A 19,507-nucleotide genomic window follows, 5' to 3' on the forward strand; every position below is an offset into this window, starting at 1 on the left:
GACAGTCTATGGTGCGTTAAAAATGAGGACATGTTTGGGAAAATGAGAATAGTCGGTAGCGCTAACTTGATGCCCATCCTACTGGGCATTCTACAGTGTCATAAGTATAGGCTGAGCAGTATAAAAATTATAGCTCAGTTCATCCCAGGATTCCAGGACTTACAATTTCAAAGGTGTCACTTTGCATGGCTAGGACAAGTAGCTTAGAAATACAGCAGTAGCACCAAGTGCCACAGCAGAATACCAAGAAAAGAAAGAAAAATGAGATGGTCAGTAAGAAACTGTAACTGTTGTCACACTTTTATTTTTATATAAATCACTAACAAATTGAGTTCCACTAAGCAGTAGGCCTACATATCAGCCACTGTCAATCCCTCGATAAATCTGGCAGATCCCAGGTCCTTGATAGAAGGACCGAAGCCAGTGGGATAGTAAGAGAGACAAACACAGAGGTGCAATTTGAAAAAAAGTGCAGTTTATCTATATATATAAAATCCCTATGTGCGTCCAGGTGTCCGTGTGTGGGTGTCTTCTGGTGAAGTGCGCATGCACGGGACACGGTGCGATGCGTGATATTACTGTTAGAGACAGTTAGAGGCGTTTTACAGAAATACAAACCACTATTACTGCGAGAGGAAATTAAAGGTACACAATACAGTGACGCATATTACAACCACATACATGACAGTATTACTGTCAGAGGAGATTAAAGGCATATTACCGACGCGCACGCCTGTATTACTGCCAGAGAAAATTAAAGGTATATTACGGACATACAAGCCAGCGGACGTACAAGACGGTATTCTTCAATAAGGGCGCGCACAAAAAGGCGAGCCTCAAAAGCTCACCTTTTTGTGCGCGCCCTTATTGAATAGAGCCGTACAAGACAGTATTACTGTCACAGAAAATTAAAGACACACAATACACGGCGGCAGCCCACGAAGAACGGTCAGTTCAGCAAGTAAACATCAACAAAAGAAAGGCTGAAAGAAAGAAAAATACGACCAACAAAAAGAATGAGGTCAAAGTCCCTTGCCATTTAATATAGACTGTTCCTACTAATGTTTATGCACTACTGTTCTAGCGCCCGTTATTGTAACGGGCTAAATGACTAGTTCTACAATAAACTGTTAAAAACAATTCCAAAAAGTGCCTGTTCCAAAAATGTGAAAAAAAAATCAAATATCTTTTAAAACATACCAAAAATGCATAATAAATATCTCAAGCAAAAAAAGATTATCAAGAAAATTGCACCCACCCAATTTTCATTCTATCTGGGAACTTACTTCACTCCTAGCACATTCAGCTTCTAATAAGCTCGCTCTCTTTTAATTCCTTTATTGGTTCGTTTTGCCTACCGTACTCTTACTAAAGCTCAGCGATTAGCAGAAGTTTCTGTCACTAGCAGAACTTCAGCTTATCTGCCATGCCCAAAACTAGCTCGGCTTTTATAAGTTTCTCCCGCAATCAGCTGAAAAAGAGCCTGGTCACACATTCCCCTGTCACGCGCCCCATGCCTCTTAAAAGAAGCGACTTAACCGCGCGCTGACACCTGCTCACCAGATGGCGCTGGTTCGTTCTCACGTACACCGCATGACTCCTGCTAATTTCTTCCTATGCCAGATTAAATGCACCTCCTCAGTCGGCAGCAAAAGCAGAAAATTAAATAATAACAATAATAATAATGCAGTTGTTAAAACTTTACTGCACTTCCCTATCTTGCTGTTTAAAAGCCGCAAAAGCAAGTAAGCACCTCTGGAAGAAACGGACGAACGATGGCCGATACAATTCCCCGAGGGCTCTTGGAGGAGAGACGCACACCACGCTATCCAAAATCCTCTTTAAGACGCATGACCCTGTGGCCGCTGACATCATCTTACACCCCTTCGTGTGCACCTGAAAGCATGCAGGTACGTGCCATTTCTCAAAACTTTATTTATAATACTGATGACTAACAGGTCACATTTAATTATATTCACCAGGACATCTATGGGTGAAACTATATACTGTCCTACATAAAGCTGGTGAGGGCAAATATATCACTACATTATTGTGAAGGGAGTTGCATCTTCACAGCCACTCAGAGAAAGTTACACTAAAGTAGTGAATGTTCAGCTTGGATTTACTGTAAGTGCTGCTACTGATGGAGCATCTCCTGCACAAGTAGGCAGATAATTGCATAGCTTGAGGGCCATATATCTAAAAGCTCTGCCTCCCAATGTTGTTTAACTAATTCTTCCAATTGCAAGTATCACACATCTTGAGACTGTGGCACACTCTCAGTGATGATGTATTGTTAAGTTCAGATGAGAAAGTGTCTTCCATGTCATTTAAAGCTTTATATGTAAGAAGAAGGATTTTGAAATCGGCTCTACTCTTTAACTGGAAACCATTGCATTGACTTCAGAACATAAGTTATATATGTGTTCTAGTAATAATTCTATTAGCAGCATTTCAACTTAACATCATTATCAACATGCATTAAGAAACAATAATAGGAATTGCAGCTATTGGCTATGCCATGAGGCATTAAACAATTGGTAGTAAAATGTGGAGAATTATACTATAAAAATGACATGACAAGTTGAGTATTTCTAATTCTCTGTATGATTTGTGTGATTATAGCCTAATCTGTATTTGATACATTAGCTGAGAGAATTTTAAATATCTTTCAGTAAAGCATCCTTCAGTATACTTTGACATATTAACTAGAGTTGACATTAATCTGTATATCATTGCAGACAATTTCTTACATGTTTAGAATAATCTAAAGCACAGGTGTCGAACTCCAGGCCTGGTGGGCCACAGTGGCTACAGGTTTTCATTCTAACCCTTTTCCTAATCAGTGGCCAGTTTTCACTGCTAATTCACTTTTCCCCTTCATTTTAATAGCCCTGTTAGAAGGATTCAGTCCTCTGAATTGATTTGTTTCTTCATTAAATGGCAGTCAAACAGAAACGAGACATGAAACGAGCCAACAGATGACCAGCTTAACCTGGGGCTTCAAACTCCAACCAGTTTCTTAATGAGAAGCCAGTGCTTGCTGTTAATTAAACCCGTTATGTAATTATTCATTCTAACACAGCAGAATTTTCCAAAACTGATTATTTTATGTTTTTTTCTAAGAACACCATCAAGATTTTTTGATGACCTGAGAGATCAGCCTTACTGAGACCTCCACCTTTCTCTATTTTCAGATTCTGTGTGATGGGCACAGGTGAGCTGGTCATGTGGACGCTTGTTTTGTGTCTCATTGTTTGGCCGGTAATTAAGGAAAAAGAAACAACTAAGGGGCCTGAGTCAAGCTAATTAAAATAAATAATTAGCAACAAAAACTGGTTTCTAATTAAGAAGATAGTTAGAATGAAAACCTGCAGCCACTGTGGCCCTCCAGGACTGGAGTTCGACACCCCTGATCTAAAGGTATATCTATAGGGCAGTTACATTTCACCATTATGAACAGATTGGGGCTTGGGGTTCTTAAAATGAATCTGATTTGACTCTATCTTTCATTTCATTCTGGTGCCTATATGATGTCATTGTCCATCTAACCACAGTTTTTATAATTGTTTATACCGTGTGAGGTCTACAGTGGCAAACAGATAATCAAATTTTTCACTGGCAAGCACAGACCATTTGTATGATATAATTCATCCAGCATGCTGTGTATCTTAAAATGTAGCTTTTGCGTGTACAGCACAGGCCAGTACATCAAGTACAGAAGTGCAAGTGATCAGTTTGACATTCTTCTCTGCCCTCATTCATTAACAAGACCCAGGCATTCACACAGAATCTCCCATAAGACACTGACAGTTATGTTTAAATGAGACTTTGTTAAACATATGACAGGAACACAGACAAAAATGGTAAAATCCCATTAACACTTCAAATAGTTCAGCATAGTACTCACAACACTCCAAATATGTCCCTTTGAAATTATCATTATGGGGATTGACATAGCCCTACCTGGAATGTGAAGCACTGCTTCCTTAAAAGCATAAAGATGATGTAATTCCTCAAATTCCTCTTTTGAGATTATATAACATTGATTATTTGTTGCAATTGCATCTCTTTTGAGCTGTCAAAGAAGTACCAGAATACTTTACAGGATACCTGACAATGAAATACACTCAGCGAGATACAGCCATTTCTGTCTTTCACCTCGGACGGCTAGTGCCAAAAGGCCAGCTGGTACTTTTTTGTCAGGCTAGATGAGGAAATCTTAGTGTTTTTTTATTGTTATTATTTTTTCTTCATGTTGAGTGGCACAATTTTAACATCAGGTGGTGTTGTTTGAAAGCTTGGTTGCTACAATTCCAAGTCATTAAAAAATGCCAGGCTTGCACTAGATGACTTTAGCCCTATTTTGTTACCTGCAGACAAATTTTTGAAATCGATGACAAAATTTTCAAATGGGAGCAAAAGAGCTTTGTGAGCCCATAACCAATGTGAATTAAGCACGAACAGTTGAGTGAAGCATCTTTGAAAATATCTACAGAGAGTCTTGTAGTGTAAACAAAAGAGGTATAAGTAATAACTAATAAAAGCACGATAGGAAGTTACTCTTCTGGCTTCATTTTAAAAAATGTCAACATCAAACATGACTGACGTGTATTTTTGTGAGACAAAGAAGTTTTAGTATTGGAAGCTGTTTGTCACTGAAAAGGTCTTGTAATTTGTGAAACTTGTTAGCACTTGAATATGTAGTATGATCACCATAAAAGATAGCATAACAACTAATTAAAAGAAGAAGTCATGTAATACGAGCAATTCAGTGATTTTCATTTTTTTAAAATCATCTAGTGTGAGCCCATCGTAAAAGGTGTGATGATGTTGTGGAAGAAAATTATGAATACAGACACCCCCCACTGGAATGCCCTGAGTTAAGCAATAAAACACAGGCAGGAGAAGCGTCAATTGTTATTCTTTATCTAAATCTCTGAAGAGGCAAAAAGCATCATAGCAGTGTTTTTACAAAGAAAAAAGTGTCTTCTGAACTATATTTATACAATCCATTGACTAGGTCACTATTCTTTAAAAGGAATTACATTACAAATTCAGAAAACTTTTAACATGATTGGTTATACCTAGTTGCTAACGGGACATGGCAGAGGTTGATACCTTAGATGACCACAATTTGATTGATAGTCGTGTTTGCTTAGCATGTACATGACATTTTAAATGTTTTAATTTTATTCTTATTTTAGGAGATGTGTGAATTTCACCACATACACCCTGTTTCTCATGCTTTAAAAGTAAAGAACAATGGCCTATATATATTATGATCCAGCTTGGTACAAAAACAGGAAACTTCATATTATAGAAGAAAGGTTATGCCATAAATATCACATTTTTCTCTTAAGGGGTTATATAAAATAACAAGAAATCATAGTGAATAATAAAATAACAGTGTCAGCATTTAAGCATAAGCTCAGAAAGATATGAGACTCGAACACATGCCAGGTGCACATTGGACCATGGTTCAAATTCAAGTCTTAGTGTGTGTGTGTGCGTGTGTGTGTGTGTGTGTGTGTGTGTGTGTGTGTGTATGTACAGTATGTGCACGTGTATTTGTGTGTTGTTAAGGGCATGGATAAGTAATTTTGGTGGCCATCTTATATAAGACAGTGATGCGTGCATGCCATTATGTGCATGTAAAAAGCACCTGCATTATGAGTTTCATTGAAAGACCATGAGATGAAAACCAAAAGAACTAAACAAGAAGATTATCAGAGGAGAACAGGGTCTTAACTTAACTTGGGGAAATCACAACCACCAGAGAATCTTAAATTAGAGGAGCAAAAGAGGTGTGGAAAGTCTAAAGCAAAGGACAAAGCCTAAATGAAAGCCTAAGAGTAATCTCTTTGAATCTAACTATGCTAGCATTTTTTTCTTCAACAGAGTTAAATCCACTAAGGGGTATTGGAAATACAAAAGAAATAGTGGTAAATAAAATTGTGTTGTGTTTTAAAAAAAAAAAAAACATCTGCACAAATTCAAAACCCCAAATCAATAGATGAGAATAGAAAGCATACCAAGGTACATTTCTATGTACAATAAAATAAAGAAACAGCAAAATCACTTCATAAAAATAAATAAATAACTTTTTGGCTAGAAAAAATAGATTCTTAACATGATTTAAGTTAAGTTTACGCCTTTGTCTTTTGCTTGTTCAGTGACTGAGTTTGTTCTGTGTTTTTCTTTGGTTGCTGATCTTTTTGTTTTTTAATATAATAATCCCGGTTTATGCTTTGACCTGTGAAAGCTGTTGGCCCCTTGAAGCATCTTTGCCACTCACTACAAAGTAAAAGTGCCATTTTAATTTCTTCTTCTTTTGTCAGATAGAACATGCAAGACACTTTTCAAGCAAATTCAGAAAGCTACGAGTGAGCAGTCCTCACATGATCCTACTTCCTGCACTTGGCATTGTCTCTCTTTGTAACCTGTTGGTCTTGGGGTTATCCTTGTAACAGGTGCTGCCTTTCTTCTGTCCACACATATGAGGTTGCAAGGTGCATTTGGATTCCATGCTTGTGATAGCCAGCCTTCTGTGAAATACAGGTGAAACTCTTTTGAATATGTACTAGAGAAATCTTAGATGGAATAAAGAAAGTTGGCTGAATGGGAAAATTAGACAATATCAAGATTAGCACTGCATATCTCCTATCTATCTATCTATCTATCTATCTATCTATCTATCTATCTATCTATCTATCTATCTATCTATCTATCTATCTATCTATCTATCTATCTATCTATCTATCTATGTTTTAATCAAACCTTGGACTTATGTGTGTAATTTCCTGTTGGCAGGTACCACTCTAGTAATCTTTTATCTCACATTCTGGTGATTCACAAATCTACTGCAGAGTGCTCACTTGGATTATGTATTTAGCATTGACTGTCTCGATCTGTCCTCAGAATCCTTTTACTAACCAATTAAATATTATCTAGTCTTGCACAGAAATACATGAACAGATTTCTGTAACATTACTCTGTAGTTTGGCCATCATGTCTGTTAATGCTCGGAATCTTGCTGTGCTTTCTGTGAACATATGTTCTATAGAAATGTTTTACTTCTGTTCATTCATTCATTCTTTTAAAACATAACTTAAAGCTCTTTCTAAAGAAGACATTTAGCTTATAGTAAAATTTTTATCCCCTCTTTAGTATTACTTTTTTTATACAGGTCTTTCTGGAATAATTCATTTTTATACATTTTTACTGATGCTTTGAGCGTGTCTTCTGATAATCTTCTACCTCATTCAAGTTTTGTTCCTGCCAGGTGCCCAATTCTTCCATTATGCTGTCATAATTTGCTTATGGAATGATTTCTCTCATAATAAGGCTGACCAAGGATGGTTGGAATTTGAACTTAAAACCATATTGTATATATATATAAATAGCCACTACTCTGACTTCTTTAGATTTTATATGTGTATGTTCCTTAACTTATTTTTTATGATGTTCAAATAGGTATGTTTCAAAATTCTGTTTTTTACTCTTATTTCTCACTGATCTGTTATAGGTAAGGGCACTTCTTTTATCTCTTGCTTTTGTTTTATCTGGTGTCACTGAAATGGAAGGGTATCTCTCACATTTCCATTGCCTTCTGTTTCCAAACATCTCCTTATACCCAGTCTCCTTCATATTCTTCACTCCTACATACTTCCATCTGTTTTTAGCTTTTTCTCCTACTCTTTTGTTTCCTACTGGAGTCTTCTCCATGTTGTCTTCCACAATATCTGTTTATCCTTTAAGCTCCCTTAAACTTTATGTTCTGCTCCATCTATATTGTTCATCCCATACATCTATCACAGCATTTTCATTTCTTGAACCTCTATTAACACTACAGAATGTTGCTAGTCTCACTATCATTTCATATATTTTTCCTTAAATACACCACTTTGAGATCTGGAGAGTTAAACAAAATGCCTATAAAGTACTAAGGATCAAGGGAGGAGAGATCCAACTTGCAGACTTAACGTGGTAAGGAGGTTCAGCACTACTATTACAATCTCTAGGCCCAAGTACTCAGCAGTATAACGGAGTTCCCCCACTGGCTTATGAGTAAAACCCTGAGCTAAGCAATGTCTAAGAGAAAGAAAACTGAACTGAAACCACCAAATACCTTGTAATTAGGTATGTTACAAGCAATGGCTAGGAGAAAGCATGGCAAACAAAAAAAACCTGCTGTCTTGTGAGTTCTTATAATAATAATAATAATAATAATAATATATTTTATTTATATAGCATCTTTCCCATGCTCTCTGCCATTTAAAATAGTTATCAGCAGCATGGGCATGTGAATGTAAAACCCTAACCCTAAGCTTTATTATGGAGGTGTGTAAACGAGCTTCAATAATAAATTGGAGTGAACTGAATTTAATAAAATAGGCTCTCTGAACTGGATTAAGTGCATTCAGTAATGGGGAGGTAGACCTACAAGCTCAGGGCGGGGCGGCACAACTGATGTCTCATATACTTCCAGAGGGGTGTGTTTGATATTCAGACTTGTGACATTTGCATGTTTTCTCAATGCCAGCATTGCTTTTTGTCAGGGACCATTTAAATCTATTCGTTCATTATCTATTGTAAAGATGTAATCTTCTTCTTCTTTCAGCTGCTCCTGTTAGGGGTTGCCACAGTGGATCACCTTCTTCCATATCGTCCTGTCTTCTGCATCTTGCTCTGTTACACCCACCACCTGCATGTCCTCTCTCATCACATCCATAAACCTTCTCTTAGGCCTTCCTCTTTTCCTTGTGCCAGGCAGCTCAATCCTTAACATCCTTTTCCTAATATATCCAGCATCTCTCCTCTGCACATGGCCAAACCAATGCAATCTTGCCTCTCTGACTTTGTCTCCCAAACATCCAACTTGAGCTGACCCTCTAATGTTCTCATTTCTAATCCTGTCCATCCTCGTCACACCCAGTGCAGATCTTAACATCTTTTAACTCTGCTACCTCCAGCTCTGTCTCCTACTTTCTGGTCAGTGCCACCGTTTCTAACCCATATAACATAGCTGGTCTCACTACTTTCCTGTAGACCTTCCCTTTCTCTCTTGCTGATACCCGTTTGTCAGAAATTGCTCCTGACACTCTTCTTCACCCATTTCACCTTGCCTGCACTCTCTTTTTCACCTCTCTTCCACAATCACTGTTACTCTGAATTGTTGATCCCAAGTATTTAAACTCATCCACCTTCACCAGCTCTACTCCCTGCATCCTCACCATTCCTCTGACCTCCCTCTCATTCACACACATGTATTCTGTTTTATTCTTACTGACCTTCATTCCTCTCCTCTCTAGAGCAAACCTCCAACTCTCCAGGGTCTCCTTGACTTGCTCCCTACTCTCGCCACAGATCACAATGTCATCAGAAAAAACACTGTAGTCCACGGGAACTCCTGTCTAATCTCGTCTGTCAACCTGTCCATCACCATTGCAAATAAGAAAGGGCTCAGAGCCAATCCCTGATGTAATCCCACCTCCACGTTGAATGCATCCCTCACTCCTACTGCAGTTTTCACCACTGTCACACTTCCCTCGTACATATCCTGTACAACTCTTACATACTTCTCTGCCACTCCCGACTTCCTAATACAATACCACAAGTCCTCTCGAGGCACCATGTCATATGCTTTCTCCAGGTCCACAAAGACGCAATGCAACTCCTTCTGGACTTCTCTATACTTCTCGATCAACACCCTCAGAGCAAACATTGCATCTGTGGTGCTCTTTCCTGGCAGGAAACCATACTGCTGCTCACTAATCATCACCTCCCTTCTTAACCTAGCTTCTACTACTCTTTCCCATAACTTCATGCTATGGCTCATCAATTTTATCCCCCTGAAGTTACTACAGCTCTGCACATCCCCCTTATTCTTAAAAATCGGTACCAGTACACTTCTTCTCCACTCCTCAGGCATCCTCTAACTTTCCAAGATTCCAGTAAACAATCTGGTTAAAAACTCCACTGCCATCTCTCCTAAGCACCTCCATGCTTCCACAGGTATGTCATCTGGACCAAAGGCTTTTCCATTCTTCTTCCTTTTAATAGCTTTCCTTACTTCTTCCTTGCTAAACTGTTGCACTTTATTATCTCCACATCATCCAACCTTCTTTCTCTCTCATTCTCTTCATTCATCAGCCTCTCAAAGTACTCTTTCCATCTGCTCAACACATCCTCCTCACTTGTGAGTATGTTTCCATCTTTATCCTTTATCACCCTAACCTGCTGCACATCTTTCCCAGCTCGTTCCCTCTGTCTAGCCACCTCCTCCCTACTCTCAACCTTGCAGTCTTCCTTTTTTAACTTCCACTGTTTGATCCTTTGCTCTGCTGTCCCTCTCCTCCTCTTCTTCTTGATCTCCAACATCATCCTACAGACCACCGTCCTATGCTGCCTAACTACACTTTCCCCTGCCACCACTTTGCAGTCTTTAATCTCCTTCAGATTGACTCTTCTGCATAAGATATAATCTACCTGTCTGCATCTTCCTCCACTCTTGTATGTCACCCTATGTTCCTTCCTCTTCTTAAAATATGTATTCACCACAGCCATGCCCATCCTTTTTGCAAAATCCACTATCCTCTGACCTTCTTCATTTCTCTCCTTGACATCATACCTACCCATCACCTCCTCATCTCCTCTGTTCTGTTCACCAACATGTCCATTGAAATCCGCTCCAATCACTACTTTCTGTCCCTTGGGTACACTGTCCATAACCTCATCCAACTCACTCCAGACATCTTCTTTCTCATCCATCAAGCACCCAACTTGCGGGGCCATATGCAATTACAACATTCATCATCACACCTTCAGTTTCCAGCTTCATAATCATTATTCTGTCTAACACTCATTTCACCTCCAAAACACTCTTGACATACTGCTCCTTTAGAATAATCCCTACTCCATTTCTCCTCCCATCCACACCATGATAGAACAATTTGAATCCACCTCTGATCCACCTGGTCTTACTCCCCTTCCATTTAATCTCTTGCATGCACAATATATCAATCTTCCTTCTCTCCATCATATCTGCTAACTGTCTTCTCTTACCAGTCATACTGCCAACATTCAAAGTTCCTACCCTCAGTTCCACTCTGTTTACCTTCCTCCTGTCCTTCTGCCTCCAGACATGTCTCCCCCCTCTTCTTCTCCTTCTTCGGCCAACAGTAGCCCAATTTCCACCAGCACCCTGTTTGCTAACAGTACTGGTGGCGGCCGTTGTTAACCCGGGCCTCAACCAATCCGGTATGGAAATTTGTATTGTTGTCTGCATATTGATCTGGCAAAATTTTACACCAGATGTTCTTCCTGATGTAACCCTCCCCAATTAACCGGGCTTGGGACCGGCACAAAGAAACACACTGGTTTGTGCATCCCCTGTGGATGGATTTATTGTAAAGATGTAATGTGAATTAAAAATAAGTGACTAATCTGAAAAGTGCAGTTTATTACAGGTGTTATGGACAACCTAGAGTACCTAGCTGGATATACGGTATACAGGTCTTTGTCCTTAGAGCAGTGTTATTAGCAGCAGTTCACTTATCTTGTGCTGTAATAACAGAAATAAGTTAATAGATGTACATATAGTATAACATTCAAGTGTGTTCAAGGACTGTGCAGGCACTGTAGCCCTCAATGGAGTTTAGTAGGTGGGTTCTGTAACTTGCTCAATCCATTTCAAGGTTTTGGGAGCCAAAGGATATAACACCTGTATTGGGCAAAAAGCTGAAAACAGTCCTGGATAGGCAGAGGTGGATAGTAACGAGTTACATTTACTTTGTTACATTTACTTGAGTAACTTTAAAAAAATTGTACTTCTAAGAGTAGTTTTACTGCACCATACTTTTTACTTTTACTTGAGTACATTTGTGAAGAAGAAACGCTACTCTTACTCCGCTACATTGGGCAACACTCGAATCATTACTTATTTTCCATTAGATACAGTATGCTATATTTTTGCCACAGAGAATCCGCCTGTGGATCTATTGCATAACTGCTTCACCAATCAGATGTAGCAACAATAATTACAAGACTCTGTTTCACCAATCAGACGTAGCAACAATAATCACATGGCTCCGTTTCACAAATCAGATGTAGCCATGCAGTCACATGACCACACACAAACTGTCACGTCCTAGCGGCACAAATTCCTCATAGACAGCGGATAGGGAAAGAAAGAATGCTGTACATGAAAAATGAAAGCCAAATTCTGCTGAAGCTTAACTATGAGTGAAGAACAAGTACGTTTTAACCAAACATGCACAGACACAGACAGTCAAGGTAAAGTGAGACTTGTTGTACGTGCACAAGCTGCCTTGTTCTAGTGTTATTTTCTAACAGCTGTGCTATTTGGATGGCAAGTGAATATGCAGTATTATACTGTCAGTGAACAGCAGGGGTGCCCACACAGTTTTCAGTTTGTGAGCTACTTTTAAAATGACCAGGTTGAAATGATCTACCTACATTAAAAATGCTATATATATATATATATATATGAATTGTGAATTTCCCATTGGGATTAATAAAGTATCTATCTATCTATCTATCTATCTATCTATCTATCTATCTATCTATCTATCTATCTATCTATCTATCTATCTATCTATCTATCTATCTATCTATATACATATACATACTGACTATACTTTATACATCAAATATATGTTGTCGTACCTTGCATAACTGAATAACCCTTATGGCACCATAACAATTCAATACATTTATGGTCACTACAGTATTTGGATTTAATAATCTTCATGTGGGAAAAGGCTGACTTGCATAAATAAGTAGAGCCGAATAATGCAGTCAAGGAGGTAGCACATTTCCTCATGTTTGGGTGCTTTTCCTCTGTGAGTAAGTTCCAAAACTGTCCATGAGCCCCATACTTCAGCTGAATGTCATCCTGTTGTGTCAAAATGTCATCCTCCACTGTAGAGGAGTTTTAGGTGAAACAGCGTTGCACTTTTTGATGTGGGTGAATCACCCTCAACATCTTCCCTAAATGGATAGCACTTAAATGTAGCGATTGGCTCAAGTAAAGCTGAGTCTGACAGACAATTTTCAATCTGCTCTGTGTAGCGTATGCTGTCAAGATGTGCACATGCCTTCCATTGCGTCTCCAGCTCTGACGCGAGGTTTTGGATGTTCCCTAAATCAAGGCGCTGCAGCTTGAGTACAGATGTTGCATTTTTCGTTTGAAAGCATTAACTGAGCTAATCGTATTGACCATGGTTTCCTCTTTTCCTTGCAGCTGTAAATTAAGCTCATTCAACATGTTGGTCAGATCAGAAAAAAATGCCAAGTCTAGCGGCCATTGATCGTTATTAAGTTGCTTGTATTCTGCATGTTTAATGACAAGGAGAAACTCCTTTTTCTCCGGCCAGTAGTCTTGAAATCTCAGCAGGAATTTCTCCCTAGGTATCTGCCTCAATGAAGGCCTCTTTTATCATCTCTCCATCTTGGAAGGACTTCTTATGCTTAATGATTGAGTAACTCACCTGGAACGATGCTTCGGTGCGTCTGCCTTTGCATTTGAATTCAGCTGAGTGAAAAATGACAGCTGTCCGATTAACTGCGATTTTAGTTCCCTCTCCTTTCAGTTTCGTAGTTTTTATGAACAGTTCAAAAGTGCATTCCTACATTTTCCTTCTTTGGAATAGCAATGATAGATTGACAGATCAGACAAACGCACTTTGATTGTGAGATTCTGAGAGAAAAAATCCTCTTCCAATTCCACATCCAGCCCATAACCAACACATTTTTTTTTAAATCCCATCTTTAGTCGATATAAATTGGAAGGCTAACTAGATCACTTAGATAGCCGGAGTTTTGAAGTAGCTTGCGCATTTGATCATGTATGCAGGATGACCAGTGTGTTAGAAGAAAAGAGATCTGACTGCCCGCCTTTATGTCAATCAAGTGGCTAATGCCATAGGGAGGGTATATGATAGACTAACATTTAAAAAAAATTTTTTTTGAATGCAACGCGATCTACCTGCACTACCTTTCCGATCTACCAGTCGATCGCGATCGACGTATTGGGCACCCCTGGTGTACAGTATATCTTGTCACTGTAAGTAGTTTGCACTGTTCAAACATACATGTTACCTACTGTAGGTATTGGCTTCAAAAGCTTTGTTGTGAAAAACTGAGATTTGGAACGTTGTGTTATTTGTGCATCTTTATTTTGTAAATATGTTATTTATTTTTACTCATTTTTTATTTTATTATTTGGAAATAGCAGAATTTGCACATTATTTTATATTTTTGTCTGTCTTATTACAACATTTCTAAAAAATAAATAATTTATAATGATCAAACAGTTACTCAGTACTTCAGTAGTCTTTTTACCAAGTACTTTTTTACTCTTACTTGAGTAATTTTTTGGATGACTACTTTTTACTTCTACTTGAGTAATATTATTTTGAAGTAACGCTACTCTTACTTGAGTACAATTTTTGGCTACTCTATCCACCTCTGTGGATAGGCTAGTCCATCATTGGGACCATCACTCATATGCACACAATTTCCAATTATCAATTAACTTAACCTAAAAAAAAACACTTTTATAATTTATTCCATCTTTTCTTGATGGTGCCTCACTGTTGTCATTTTTATGAAATTGGACTTGCAAAGCCATTATGAGAAATGTCAGGCAATAACAGACGTGAAAGGAAAACTTTATTACAGCAAGTGACCATTATGAATATCAGGTGAATGTGGCAAATGGTTATAAGTTATAAGGCGTCCAAATTTTCTTTTATTTTCTTTTTTTTATTATTTATTAATTTTTATTGTAATCATTCCATACAAATAGATAAATTTATAACCAAATAAAATTGAAGACAAATCAAACCCCACCCCTGAGAAGGAGAGCTTAGCCAAAGGAGAATTGCTTAGGGCTTTTTAATAAGGCAACAATAAACAAAAGAAAGAGAGAAATAAATATATAGATAAATAAGAAATGGAGAAGGGAATTAAATGCAGTAATAGTTATTTCTCTTATTCTAAAATAATATTGATTAGATCCTGCCAGGTTTTGAAAAAATTTTGTACAGATCCTCTAACTGAGAATTTGATTTTTTCCAATTTCAAATAATATAAAACATCGGTTTCCCACTGACTTATCAGAGGAGAGTTAGGATTCTTCCAATTTAACAGAATAAGTCTGTGTGCCAAAAGTGTAGTGAATGCAATCACCGTTTGCTTGTCCTTCTCCACTTCAAGTCCATCTGTAAGAACACCGAACACAGCTGTTAATGGGTTAGGATGAATTGTGATACCAAGGCTGTCTGAAAGGCACTTAAAAATTTTGGTCCAAAATGATGTTAGTTTGGTACAGGCTCAGAACATGTGACCCAGTGAGGCAGGAGCTTGGTTGCAGCGTTCGCAGGTTGGATCTTGCCCTGGAAACATTTTGGACAGTTTTAAGCGAGACAGATGAGCTCGATATATAATTTTTAGTTGAATAATTCTATGCTTTGCGCATATGGAGCTCGAGTGAATTCTCTGCTTTGCTACCTTCCACTCCTTTTCTGATATATTGATTAAGAGAACTTCTTCCCAATGTCCTCTTGGATCTTTGAAAGGTAGGGACTCTAATAGGATTTTATATAATGCGGAAATGATGTTTAATTCCTCGAAATTGTGCAGTATTTTTTCCAGCATTGTGGAGGGTACGAGGTGGGGAAAATCGGGCAATTTCTGTTTAACAAAATTTCTAATTTGAAGATGGTGAAAGAAATGTGTAGCTGGGAGGTTGAATTTTGAATGTAATTGTTCAAAAGATGCAAATATGTTGTCTATATAAAGATCTCTGAGCATTATAATCCCAAAACTTTCCAGTTATTAAAAACTGGATATGTGTGCGAGAGTTGAAAGAGGTGGTTCTCTTGCACAGGTGCCACAGATAAAAGATTTTCCATCTTAAAATGCTTTCTAAGTTGGTTCCATATTCTGAGTGAGTAAAGCACAATTGGGTTATTAGTATATTTGTGATAACTTGCATTTATTGGAGAGCAGAGCAGGGAGTATAAAGAAGTACTGCAGGATTTTACTTCTATTGTGGACCAAGCCTGTGTATGTTCATATATTTGTGTCCAGGTTTTTATGGCTTGTGTTGTTTGCTGCCCATTAATAAAACTGAAAATTAGGTACAGCCTGCCACCTTCTACCTGAGGTCTTTGTAGGGTCGCTCTTCGGATACGTGGGTGTTTTGAGTTCCAAATGAATGAGGTTATTGTTTAATCTAACTGTTTAAAAAACGATTTATTGATATATATTGGAATGTTTTGAAATAAAAAAAGAAGTTTAGGAAGGATATTCATCTTAACAACGTTAATTCTTCCGGCTAGCGTGAGATGAAGGGTTGACCATTTATGCAAGTCTTGCTTAATTTTTTCCATACAGACGGCAAAATTTTGTTGATAAAGAGCTTTATGTTTACTTGTGATATTTACCCCTAGGTATTTAAACTGATCTGCTATGGTAAAAGGTAGGGTGTCCAATCTAATATTATATGCTTGTGAATTCGCTGGAAAGAGTATACTTTCATTCAGATTAATTCTAAGACCAGATATCTTTTGAAATTCTGTTAGTGCTGTTAAAACTGCAGGGACAGTTTTTTCTGGGTCAGATATATATAAAACCATATCATCTGCATATAGAGAAATTTTCTGTTCCAGTCCTTCTCTGACAATCCCCTTTATCTGATAAGAATTTCGGCAGTGAACTGCCAGTGGTTCAATGGCGATTGCAAACAGCAGTGGCGACAAGGGACATCCTTGTCTGGTACCACGTTCTAGCTTAAAGTAGTCTGAGCAAATGTTATTAATACAAACTGAAGCTTCTGGTTTGGTATACAATAGTTTGATCCATGCACAAATATTCAGGCCAAATCCAAATTTCTCCAATGCAGTGAAAAGGTAGTTCTATTCAATCATATCAAATGCTTTTTCTGCGTCTAATGATAGTAATATCTCTGGGGTGTTTGATTTTGCTGGTGAATACATAACATTAAACAAGCGTCGGAGATTGGAAGATAGGTGTGTGCCTTTAATAAATCCAGTTTGATCCTGTGATATTACAGAGGGCAGCACTTTCTCCATCCTTCTAGCTAGAAGTTTGGAGAGTATCTTAACATCATTATTCAGGAGTGAAACTGGTCTGTATGATGCACATTGTAACAAGTCCTTATTTTGTTTAGGAAAGACAGTGATTAATGCTTGACAAAATGTTTGAGGTAGTATTTGGTTGTCTCTAGCTTCTGTAAATGTTGCCAATAAGAGGGAAGCTAGCTGAGTGGAGAATTTCTTATAAAATTCGACGGGGTAACCATCAGGGCCTGCTGATTTCCCGCTTTGAAGTGACTTTATAGCTTCTAGTAATTCTGTTAGCTTCAGAGGTTTATCCAGTTCCTCAGCACTTAAAGCATCTATTTGTGGTGTCTGTAATGTATCCGGAAATGCATTAGATTGTGTGTTGTCTTCTTTGAGCTCAGTAGAATATAAGGATTTATAATAATCTCTAAATGCGTGCATTATATTTTTATGGTCAATAATTTCTTCTCTGTTTGTGTTGGTGATTACTGGTATTGCATTGCGAACTTCTTGTTTGTGAATTTGTTGAGCTATAAGCTTATTAGCTTTTTCTCCGTGTTCATAGTAATGATGTCTAGACTTGTAAATAAGTTGTTCAGTTTCTTTAGTTGTTAAGATGTTAAGTTCTGTATGCAGGGCCTGCCTTTTACTTTGGAGAGCTTCACTTGGACGCCTGGCTTGTTCTTCATCTATTCTAGTAATTTCGCAGAGTTTCCCAGAGTGTTCCTGCAGAAACCTCTGTGGGCGTGTTTGTCTCTAGGAAGAAGCTGATTTGTTTGGATATAAATTCTGTGCAATTCTCGTCTGCCAATAGAAGAGGGTTAAGGCGCCATCTGCGAGGTGAGTGTGAGGGGCTTAATGATTTTAGTTCCAAGACTAGAGGAGCATGGTCGGAGATAACAATTGTGTCGTATTTGCATGATTTAATCGTAGGCAGGAAATTATTATCTATAAAAAAATAATCAGTTCTTGAGTAGCTATAATGCACTGGTGAGTAGAACGAATATGTTCTTGAGTTTGGGTTAAGAAACCTCCAGGGGTCTGATAAGTTGTGGTCATTTAAAAACTGTGTAATAGTCTTTGCAGTATTAGATGTCGTCCCTCCAGTCACAGGAGTTCTACCTAAGAGTGGATTTAAAACACAATTAAAGTCCCCAGCCATTATAATTTTATGAGTGTTCACATTGGGAATGGATGCAAATAGATTCTGCATGAATTCCTTATCATCGACATTGGGTGCATAAACATTTATAAAAACAATTTTACTGTTATATAAGTTGCCCATGACCATCACATATCTCCCTTCAGGGTCCAATACTACATCTAATGCTACAAATGGAACTGTTCTGTGTATGAGAATTCCCACCCCTCTAGTTTACTTTATAATGCTAGAATGTAACATTTGCCAAGTCCAGTCTTTTTGTAGTCTGAACTGATCCTTGCTTAGTAAGTGGGTCTCCTGTAAAAATACTATTTTAGCATTTAAGCCTGTTAGGTGAGAGCATACTTTCTTTCTCTTTAATTCGTGATTCAGGCCTTTAACATTCCAGCTCACAAAGTTAACTGTCCCATCATGGAGACATTGATTCTGAGTGTTTAATGTCATTTTATAGTCTTAACTGGTAGTGAGGCAGTTTTAATCTTAATTTCAAAATTCCCCATGAGTTATTGAATTTTAGTCTATTGTTGCATTGATATTTATAGTTACAGGGATTAGAAGAATAGATTAGATATAGCCTGCTCTCCTTCTCTCCCCCCTTTATTCCCCCCCCCCATTTTGCCTCCCCACATGAGGCTTGATCCCACTTCGCAATGTCCCGGTCCTCTGACATACAAAGAGACAGAGCACGTCCAAAACAAAACAAACCCCACCCCGCAGCGGCCTTAGAGAATTAAAACAAAGAGATATCTATTGCAGCTGAATTCTTAATACTATCTTCTGAAAATATAATCATTAACAGTCTTTAAGCTTAAAATAATCTTCAGCAATTTTAAGATATTAGGATATTAAGATAAAAAAAAAAGAATGAACCCTGGGAATGATTTTAAAAAGTAGTCTAGGATAAACATGGTAATTTCTAATGTAATAGTATAAATGTAATAGTAATGTAATAGTAGAACTAGCAATAAACCAAGAGTATGATGTTAAACAGTCTACTTTAAGGTAGTAAAAAAAAAAAAATCCTACTTTAATTACTTCCACACTTCCAAACTCACATCTATAACTATAATTAAGACATAAACATATAATGTCCAAGTAAAGAAAAGGATGTATAATTATAATACCAGTCTCTTTAAAAGTGGATCCGAGAGCAGATGATAGGTTCTTCCCATGCCTTGATCGAATACGGCTCCTTATTAACTTTCAAAAGAGTGTCGGAAACAGCTTATTT

The sequence above is a fragment of the Erpetoichthys calabaricus genome, chromosome 3 (assembly GCF_900747795.2).
Source record: "Erpetoichthys calabaricus chromosome 3, fErpCal1.3, whole genome shotgun sequence".
Taxonomy (NCBI): domain Eukaryota; kingdom Metazoa; phylum Chordata; class Cladistia; order Polypteriformes; family Polypteridae; genus Erpetoichthys; species Erpetoichthys calabaricus.